At 45.8% G+C, this 11,160-nt stretch overlaps 1 long non-coding RNA gene across 1 annotated transcript in view; it reads right to left on the minus strand.

The window, feature by feature from the left end:
* Positions 1 to 479: 479 nt before the first annotated feature.
* Positions 480 to 11,160, minus strand: part of LOC139828156 (uncharacterized) — a 32,651-nt gene continuing 21,970 nt past the window's right edge. Inside the window, exon 5 of the long non-coding RNA XR_011739488.1 lies at positions 480 to 1,827. This is a non-coding gene — a long non-coding RNA (uncharacterized lncRNA). The remainder of the gene's footprint in view (positions 1,828 to 11,160) is intronic.

The following is an 11,160-nucleotide window of genomic DNA, read 5'->3' on the forward strand; positions in this document are numbered from 1 at the left end:
AGTTCCCTTCCAGATGGGCGTTTGGTCTTGCCCTGTATCCAGGTTGAAAAAGGAAGGCAAATAGTGTTATTTGAGGAAGACGCAAGAGGCGACGCTGCCGTAAACGGTTTCAGATGGAAACTTTGTCCTTTCTGGGAAAACCTACACATTGGGATTGATGAGGAATGAAGAGGTGACAGATTTGGTCTGAATCATCACAAATAATGCATGTGCTATGTTGTTGAGGGTTTTGATTGCGGGGTGACAATAAAACCGTGGCAGATGTATTGTTAACCCCCTCTCCCCCCTTCCCACTCAGCACAGGCGATCGGGAGGGAAAGAAGGACAGAGAGAAGAGAGCTGGGAAAATTCAAAATGTTTTACTAATGCTGCTGATAAAATAGAGAAAATAATACAAACTCTACCAAACCAATCTGGAAAGTCCCGGCAACTGCAGAGCCGGCAGCCGAAGTCCTGGACTGGACTCTCCAGCCAACCGGAGCTGGATTCAGTCTGGCACTGGCCTCGGTTCGCAGGGACGACTCGCAAGGTCCTCTCCTAATGTCACCATAAGGAAAAGGGACGAGATCCTGGTGATCTCCCACTTTTATATGAAGTATCAGGTGAATGGGATGTTATACTCAGTTGGTCAGTTTTTGGTCACCAGTTTCTCGTTGCCCCTCTCCCGAGATGTCCATCCATCCTTATCAATGACCTCGCATTCCATTGCTGTGTCTACCAAAACATGGATCTGGCTTTCAGGAAAATGCAGCTGATGTGAAGCTTGAGCTGACAGGCAAATTCACTGAAAAGAAACTTGTTTTTAACAAAGCCAGGACGTATGTAAAGGCAACACTTGTTCGTTGCCTAAATTCAGGCAGTTTTCTGGTTATTCTTCGAATAACAGAGCTTTCCAGGAGCTGTCCCATGATGGAGAGCAACGACTTGAACCCACAACCTCTCTATTAGTCAAAGTCTGCTCGATTACTCACTACTGATCAGACGGCATTGTTGCATTTACCTGACGAACACAACATCTGCGCAGACGTTCTTCCGTTTCGTGTGTACGTGCTTTGGGAAGCAATCGAGAGAATGCAATAAATATGGTAACGAGCAGGTGATGAGGAATCCGATGGAAATAAATTCAGCAAGGCTATGAGGACTAAATGAATGTCTTAGTACATATATAAATCTCCTGCTCTTTATTAAGTCCTGCGAAGATTTATTAAATTTTGTGTGGCTTAAGAAATACAAAAGAACTGTAATAATAAGAGAGAGGAGATTGCATATAATTCACATTTTAATAATGGTCAAATGAGTTGATTGTATCTTTTTTGATGTCATGAATATTACAGAATATTACATAAACTACTATTTGTGGAAAATTTATGAAACCCAAAGATGCTCAGATGGTTCAAACTTAAACAATAAAAATAAATCATTTCGTAGCCTTAAATATCTTTGGCATCAAGGTTTCTACCTTAAAAGTATTATTTTTATCGGAATCACTTTTTTTGTGTCTGTAACATCGATTTATTCAGATGCACTTTTATGAACAGTGCTAAGTTTTGATTTCTTCCCACACAGTGTAAATTGCACTCTGTCACATTTATTCCCAGAGTGCTAATGCGGGTTTGGGACGAGATGTGACAATGAGCATCCGACCACAGATACGTGCGGTAAGGACATCTGTCCAAACAGCCAGCGCCATGAAGAAAACGTCCAAATAAATCACCTATGGCCATGGTTAGTTCAGGTGCAAGGTGATGAGTGTACAAACGATGGTGAAAATATGTGGACAAATCACGGTTAGATCTTGTGTTTTGCTTGGAAACATCTCCCGGTGTCCTATGGTAGAGCAAGACGGGATGAACTCTAAAACGATGCCGTTCAACACTGTAGCCAACTTTGTGCACTAGAGCTGCAAAATCTAATTCTGAAAATATAGAACTGTGAGGGAAAATGACTACTTATAAATATGCTACCAAATCGGAGGGCAGCTATCAAAAAGGTTTTCCTGTGACCAAAGTGTTTTATTTGAAAAAATTGGGAAGGGCCAAATTCTACCCTCAGACACGAAGTACAGGGACACATTAAAAACCAAATGAACAAACAAAAAGAAGTAACAAAGAAAAATGGATTGGACTACATGGCCTTTGCAGGTCCCTTCCAACTATTCTATGATGCTACAATTGCTTCAGCTGGTCCCTTCCTAGTAAAAATGAAAATGTACTGGATGACTATGGGACCCCTTGATAAGAAAGGAGAAATGTATTGACTGAAGGATGGTGAAGTAGCTGGAAAGTGAAATGTTGGGGTTTTGATTCGACTTTACATTTAAAATACAATGCAAAATTTCATTATCCAAGGGCACTTGTCGTGGGAGCTTAGAACGAGACCTTCACGGAGACCGAAGCCTCTGAGGAACCTGTGAGAAAAGCGTGAGATATTCCAGAGCTCTAAACCCTCAGGAGCAAAAATTCTGAGGGCTTGAAAGAGGCAAATTGTAAAATAATAGGGATAATAGGAAATAAAGTCAGATTTCTTTGCTCTGTTGAGATATGATACACATGAGGACTACAATGCTAACTTCTTTAAAGACATATAAAATAAGCTATGGATGTTAGTGTATTACTTTGATATCACTGAATACATATTGCAGAATTGTCCCTGTCCAGCACAGATAACTCTACATGTACTTGTTGTTTAAACATTTGAGAAAAGTGGTTTTCTCTGTAGGATTTGAAGGTCGTTCATGTTCGTTTCTTCCTCAGAAATGCATGAAAAATACAAAATCCTAGAGTTGGTCTCCTCTGCAATACTGGTAGATGTTTTTTCCAAATGTGATTTCTAGATTTCAGTGTATTTAAAGTGTGATTTTAGCAATTTGTGCATCTGAACAATAAAGTATATCCAGCTATATCTGTTAATTTAATCAACACTGTCATGTTTGCAGAATTGGACTTATTTTCTCTGAATTTACAATGAAAGATGGAGACAGGGTTGAAACTCCACTATTTGGCCTAATCCAGGAGAGAAGGCCCAGGCCTTATTAGAAAAGCTACTGAAGTGTGTGGGCCTGGCCAAGAAAAATGCTCGGGAGGAGGTGATTTGGCTTAGTGCAAAACCTTCTAAACAGTTTACAGAATGATGGGGATCACGGCCGTGGTGTCAGGGACTTGAGGGGCAGTTGTGCTTTGGTACTTTCCAAAAGCTGGAGGTGGTTGCTCTGGAGCCCCCTCATCTCCAGCAGAGGCAGCAGGAAGGCTCAACTCCCACCATGGTACAAACTGCGCTTGCTCTGTGTTGAGTTTACAGGACGGATTTTGGAATGAAGTGCTAAAGCATCAGGACGCTGAACTCGATGCAGGAGTTCATGGGACACCCTTAGCATTAACGCTAACTCTGAGTGAAATGCAGGGGGGACATTATTCCATTGTGCTGTTAGTGCTTACCCCGTATGAGCCTCAGAAGCTGCTTTTGCTCCATTGTTCTTCTATGCTTTGGCATAATTGAGTCTTCTAATTGTCGATATTAATGTTTTCCTGTCCTCCCTGGCCTCTTCCATCCCAATGGACGTTAGCCGGGGCTTAGCGTGACAGCCAAATATATTAGTTACGTGGTTTCTCCTGCCTACCTTCTTGATTAAAATCTGTTATTAAAAGTCTCTATCTTAATAGAGCTGGAAAATGCGGTTGTTCTCTCGCTTCCTTATGGGAGGAAGGACGTTTACTGAATGCACTGTCAGAAACACCAGCTTTCCACAGCTTGTCTGGCAGTCAAAAACCACAAGCCTTTTGCAAATGTTTGCCCATGAGAATGAGTTAAAGGATCTGTGGCATTAATCAGTTGCCTTTTTTCATAATGAGAAATGAAGGGAAAGTGCTGGATGGGAGCATCGGGGCAGCGGTGGAGAGGAGGCATTTGTGCATCACACGAGCCAGCGCTTTGGTCTTTTTTGGTTGCTATGGACATCTTTAAAGCCCAGTGATCGCGGTGGCTTCAGCGCAGCTGGGAGTGACAGCTGGCAGGGAGGAAGAAGCAACTTCCAGCTTCCCACTCTATTTGCAGTGCTGGAGTCACCATCCCTGGAGGGGTTTTAAAGATGTGGAGCTGAGGCTCTTAGTGACATAGGTTAGTGCCAGAGCTTAGTTATGGTTGGACTCGATGATCTTAAGGGTCTCTTCCAACCAAAATGATTCTAGGATTCTATGACTGACCCATGGAGGTGTGTCATGTACCCACACCACCAGGAACGGCTGACACCAGGGCCTTCAGCTGACAGCTGACATGGTGACACGGATGACATCACAGACAAGTCTCCCCATGCCCAGGATTTCCCCGGGCGTACACACGGATGAAGGAAGAACCACAAACACCACGAGCATCAGGACCACGACCCACTCGCTGCTCTAGATCCTGAAGCCTTTAGAAGAACTGGTGGAAGAACCAGGTCTGGTGCAGCCCAGGAACAAGGAGCATCACTGCCTGGAGGGACGGGACAGCTTTGCTACACCACCAACCACCAGCACAGCTTCATTGCATCCCACAGACAGAGTAGAAATCTGGTCATAATAAAACTCTTCTACCACAATAAGAAGCTATTTCAGCCTGAGGCTCCTACATGGTTTCTTGTCACTTTGTCAAATAATACAAAATAATAATCCATCAGTATTATGTATTTCAAAATCAAATGTGGAGCAGAATTTTTGTTTATGGTCATTTCCAAGTTTATATTTCTCTTCACAAGATTTTGGCAAGTGATACTGGTTAAGTGTTATTCTTCTAACAAAAATACGTCCTTTAAAATGGAGCTCTGATGAGCAGGTATTTTTCCCCGAGGCAGACGGTGACCTCAGGAAGATTCACCCCGGCCCAATGCACAGAAACCTGGCAGGAGCCGAGCAGAGTTTTCCAACTGTAATGCTGAGAATTTTCTCATTTATTATCTGTCATGCATTTTTTGCTATTGTTATTACTGCTGATTGCAAAGATTTTTAATACCTTCTTTGCAATCAGCACCCTTTCCTGCTTATTTATTCATTACTGCCACAGCCCTTATTTGTGATCTCAAAAATTGTTCCCATGGTGACAAATGAGTAATGTCACAAAAACCTGATTGTAATGTCACTGTGTGGACAGGGTAAGAACCCTGGCTACGTGCGAATGGAGTAGCTGCTGTTTGCCCACAAATATCCTAATAACCAGTGATGAAGTCAATGGAAATGTAGGCAATTCAATAAGTACCTTGAATAATGAATTGTAAATTTTAATCTTCCAAATGTGGCAAATGCCCAAACGGGGCAATGCCTTCTCTTCATTAGGAGAAAATGATGGTATGTGACACGTGCTGTGATTGTGGTGCAAAGATATTATCGAGAGGTTGCTAGACGCAAGGATTTCCACCTAGACCTGGATTCTGTATTTCTTGTTCATGGGTACACGAGCCAAGGCCATTATCTCCTGGGCTGCTGAAGTCTAGCAGGTAACTGTTTATCACAGAATCCCAGAGTCACAGAATGGACTGGGTTGGAAAAGCCCTCAGAGATCATCCAGTCCAACCCTTGGTCCAACTCCAGCCCATTGACCAGATCACGGCACTAAGTGCCATGGCCAATCTCAGTTTACAAACCTCTAGGGCTGGTGAGTCCAGCACCTCCCTGGGCAGCCATTCCAATGCTGACCACTCTCTCTGCACAGAATTGCTTTCTAATCTCCAGCCTCAATTTCCCCTGGCAGAGTTGAAGCCCCTGCCCCCTTGTCCTATTGCTGAGTGCCTGGGAGAAGAGCCCAATCCCCCCTGGCTAGAACTGCCCTTCAGGTCGTTCTAGAGAGTGCTGAGCTCACCTCTAAGCCTCCTCTGCTCCAGACTGAACAAGCCCAGCTCCCTCAGCCTCTCCCCATAGCTCTTGTGTTCAAGTCCCTTCCCCAGTCTTGTTGCTCTTCTCTGGACCCGCTCCAGCACTTCAATCTCTTTCCTGAACTGAGGGGCCCAGAACTGAACACAATACTCCAGGTGTGGCCTCCCCAGTGCAGAGCACAGGGGAAGGATCACTGCCCTTGTCCTGCTGACCACGCTGGTTTGGATACAGGACAGGACACCATTGGCCTTCTTGACCACCTGGGCACACTGTTGGTTCGTGTTGAGCTTCCTGTCCATCAGTCCCCCCAGGTCCCTTTCTGCCTGACTGCTCTCCAGCCACTCTGTGCCAGCCTGGAGCGCTGCAGGGGGTTGTTGTGGCCAAAGGGCAGGACCAGACACTTGGCCTTGGTGAACTTCAGCCCATTGAATCAGCCCATTTTTTCAGTCTATCCAGACCCATCTGCAGAGCCCTCCTGCCTTCCAGCAGGTCCACAATCCCTCCCAACTTGGTGTCAGCAGCAAATTTGCTGATGGTGGTCTCAATCCCCTCATCTAAACCATCAATAAGTGGAGTTGCACTCCATAGCATCAAAACACAACTTACTTCTTCCTTCATTACCACTCATTTATGGATCATGGGCCTCCCCGGAGCTCTCCTGATGCAAACCCAACCGAGCCCTCTCGAGCAGGTTCAGGTTGCACCTCAGTGGACCTCCCTGTGTTGCGGTTAAAAATCTTTCTACATGACTGAAATGGAAACTAGAAGGCGAGCTCAAGCTAATTAAAACCCATTGATCTGCTTGAAAAATCCTGTGGATGAAAATGGTATAATTTTAAATGAAAATTGATTTTATGGCGTGCATTTTTTTTCTTTGTCAGTAAAAGTAGTAAAAGAAGAGGAGTTTTAAATAGCTTTAAGAGCGCATAGGCGAAGGAGCTGTTTTTACAAAATAACAAAAAAAAAAACCCAACAACCAAAACCCCTAGAAACAGTTTTGTGCTCAGGACAGCAGAGAAACACGAGCTGTACGATATGAGAATTTTTCCTTCCCATTTGAAGACACAGACTGTAATTCTTTGCTATGGATGTTCTGACCTGCTCAGGGCTCAGCTTGGTTGCATAGAGTTCCAATAGGGGTGTTAGGAATTCACCTAATGGCCAAAAGGTGGTATTATCTGGGCACCCCATACAATGAGGTGTGATTGCCAGCAGCAGGTCTTCTGGTGCTGCTCCACCACCACCAAACATGAGGACAGGCTGGGGACACTGCGGAGTGACACCTTTCAAATGTGAACACAGTGCTCAATAACCATAATGCAGGAATGCTGCACCTGGACACAGTTATATCCCCAGTCTTCAGCACTGAACCCTTCTGACCAAATAGGTGCTTAATTACCTCATAAAGTATTCCCAAATCATTTGTTCTAATCATCGAGAAATTACTTTTTGCCAAGAAAGGTTGGACCAGATGATCCTTGTGGTCTCCTCCAACCTGGTGTGGTATGGTGTTCTATTCTACTCTACTTCTATTCTATTCTATTCTATTCTATTCTATTCTATTCTATTCTATTCTATTCTATTCTATTCTATTCTATTCTATTCTATTCTATTCTATTCTATTCTAACCCATCCCATCCCATCCCATGCCATCCCATGCCATCCCATTCTCAGAAGTCTTATAGATATCTATTTCTTAATTTAACACTCCTGATTGCTCAGTGTAACTTGCCATTTTTACTGGAATTCTTCCTTTCGTAGTGGGAACTCCAGGACCCTCCTTGTGAGCCACGATTTCCCCTCAGCAGCAACACCCATGTAAATCTGTATTAACTCCCACAAGAGGAATGAAGCTTCTAAAATTTGATACTGGTACAACTTTCCCTACTATCTTATTTTGTAGGAGGTGTTTATGAAGCATCGGATAAAGTGTGTAAACATCACATTCAATGAGTTCTGCATTATGGAACCTGAAGGCATTGCCTCCAGTGTCCCTCATGTTACATCCAGGGATGCCCAAACAGAGCATCTGTGCAAACAGGAGGAGCAGAGCAGTAGCGATGCACTTTTCCCGTGTGATGGACACGGTCACACTGTGCTGAATTCCTCCGAAAGAAGCTGGAGAAGGAAACACTGGCCCTGCTTCGGGGAGCAGAGTTACCCTCACAAAGACCATTAAAATGCATGAAATTGTGGTTCTTCAGAAACAGCCATTCCACCACATGCACATCTGTAACACTACACTGCTGGCATTAGATTTCTTTGTCCTTTATTCCACGCTGTCCATCAGCTGGTGGAAAATTTAATGGTGGCCAATTAATTACTCTTTTGGTAGCGGTTTTGCATCTGAAGCTGTTTTCCCTCCAGAGTGGTGCTTCTCAGGCTGCGGGGGCTGCCTCTGCTTCGGCTCCTTCCCTCTACCACTGCCCGGAGCAAAACCTGGTCTTTCCTGTCCCACTGGTACCTGCAGATGATGATAAGAGGCTGGTCCTGATTCCGACACAGCCGACCTTGCTACCGTCCCGCTTCCCCACTTCTCAAACTCCTCCGCTTGCCGTTTGTCAGAAGAGCTTAGTTGGGCTTTGGCAGGCGACAAACTGGGAGTCAAACAACGTGCAAAATCAGTGACAGCTGAAGCCGCAACCGGTGCCGTACAAACCCATCTGCTGGAAGCTTTGATGCCACCAAACACAGTGATCGCTCAGAGGAGACCTCCTTTCCACATCTACGCTGCACCTGGGTTCCTTTCTTTAACCTACTTATTAAAATAATGCCTTGAAGGATCAACTGGCAGCTGGTGCGAGTTCTGAGTACACAATACACAAATGAGCCAAGTCCTGTATTGTCCAGATTCTGTTTTATGTCCAGTTTCTGAATCCCTTAACATTGCCTCCGACTGCAGGAAATAATTGACCAGCTGTTCTTCCAGCAGATGCAACAGTACAGGCTGCAGCGACCACAACAAAACTATTGAGGAATATAGAAGATGGCAGTCAGCATAGGGAAATCATTAAACCTCTCCCTTTCTCGTGTAACTTGCAGCTCAGTCTTCGTATCAGATTAGTAAGAGTGTTGGTGATAACAGCACTGTTGGTTCTAGAGGCTCTGTGAGCACCGACAGATTATAACCCAAAAACTTTCACAAACAGATAAGTTAGAAAAACAGGAACTAGAAATTCAGGATTCATCCACATCGCTTTGTCCATAATGCGCATCTCACGGATGAGCCAGTGAAGGAAGACACCACCTAATGAGTGAGTTCTGAGCACCGAGAGGTGCTTGTCATCCCACATGAGTTAATTTTCTTCCAGCTTTTCGTTTTTGTGGTGTTTCTGAAATGTTGGCTTTTGTAGAGCAAATAAAATGTGCGAAACTAAAACTCTGAATTACTTACCGATACTTTTGCGTAAAGCAGCTATAAGCACAGCAGAGCTTTGGTTTATGGCCGGGCAGTTTCTTAGGAGTGCTGCTTGTCTCTAAATGGCAAACCTGACCCACTCCTAGATGGGTGGCACCACAAACACGAGTCCTTGCCCACGTTCCTGTCCTAATACGTCCTGCGGAGCCCACCCGAGAGCAGGAGCCAGGGTTGTGCTGCCTGCGGGCAGTGTCTGACGGGGAAGCAATGGAAGGAGCATTGGAAAGACCTCATGCATTATTCTGCAAATCCAGGAGATCAAAGGAAAGCAAACACATCTTCATCTGATCCTGATGCTTTTGTAACTCTGTCAAGTCCCTTAAGACTCCTGTTTGCCATGGGAGTTAGAGGTCTAAATGTATCTTAGAGGAGCAGGGCTTGGTCTTGCTGTTCTATGGGGAGGATTCTGCTCATCACCAGCGCTTTCAACCAAAACTTCTTTGCTGCGTCAGCTGTGCAGTCCCATGGTGAGAATCCTGCTCGGGGTGGATGGGGCAGATGGTCCGTGTGGGCGATTCATCCCCTCCCAAGGGATCTGTGTAAGACTAATGGAAAGACATTTTTTTCTCTAGAAACGTATTTATTGCTGAGTGTAGCATGGAAATACTGTTAAACTATGGGCCTTGAAAAAAGTCCAGTGATATGAATCCCATTATGTGCTTTCAAAAAAATTAGGATACATCAATACTTATACCCTGGCCTTTCCGGAGCTGCAGAGGGATCACAGAATCCCAGAATGTGAGGGGTTGGAAGGGCCCTGGAAAGCTCATCCAGTGCAATCCCCCCATGGAGCAGGAACACCCAGCTGAGGTTCCACAGGAAGGGGTCCAGGCGGGTTTGAATGGCTGCAGAGAAGGAGACTCCACAACCTCCCTGGGCAGCCTGGGCCAGGCTCTGACACCCTCACCAGGAACAAGTTTCTTCTCAAATTTCAGTGGAACCTCTTGTGTTCCAGTTTGCACCCATTGCCCCTTGTCCTGTCACTGGTTGTCACCCAGAAGAGCCTGGCTCCATCCTCCTGACACTGCCCCTTTCCATATTGATCCCCATGAATGAGTCCCCCCTCAGTCTCCTCTTCTCCAGCTCCAGAGCCCCAGCTCCCTCAGCCTTTCCTCACACGGGAGATGCTCCACTCCCTTCAGCATCTTGGTGGCTGCGCTGGACTCTCTCCAGCAGTTCCCTGTCCTTCTGGAGCTGAGGGGCCACAACTGGACACAATATTCCAGGTGTGGTCTCCCCAGGGCAGAGCAGAGGGGCAGGAGAACCTCTCTGACCTACTGACCACCCCCTTCTAACCCACCCCAGGTACCATTGGCCTTCCTGGCCACAAGGGCCCAGTGCTGGTTCAAAGTTATGAAGCCTCCTGTGTTTCAGTCTGTGCACGTTGCCCCTCACCCTGGTGTTGGGCACCACTGAACAGAGTCTGGTCCATCCTCTGACACCCACCCTGAGATATTGATCCCATTGATTGGATCCCTCTCAGCTTCTCTTCTCCAGCTGAACAGCCCCAGCTCTCTCAGTCTCTCCTCATAAGAAAGATGCTCCAGACCCCTAGAAGAGGATGCTCTTTGATGTACCCAAAGCATCTGATGCACACCGTTGAAAGTCACCCTGGAGATCACGTTGTGGGAAGTGGGGAAACAAATGTACAACACGAACCTGCGGACTCATTTGCTTTGTTCCAGGCAGCAATCTGAACAAAACCCTGTGGTGTCCCTGGAGACCCTGAGGGTCTCTGTGCCAGCTGTCTCCAGCGAGGCTGGCAGCTCCATTACCACGTCCTGACGGCAGCCCTGCTAACTCGCTTATGGGAATCAGCTGTAGCAGCCATGCCAAAATCAGTTGCTCTGCAGAATTCTCTGGAAGCAGCTTCCCATGTCGTGCTGTACGGACACTCCTGGC

Source organism: Patagioenas fasciata, chromosome 5 (genome assembly GCF_037038585.1).
Source record: "Patagioenas fasciata isolate bPatFas1 chromosome 5, bPatFas1.hap1, whole genome shotgun sequence".
Lineage (NCBI taxonomy): Eukaryota > Metazoa > Chordata > Aves > Columbiformes > Columbidae > Patagioenas > Patagioenas fasciata.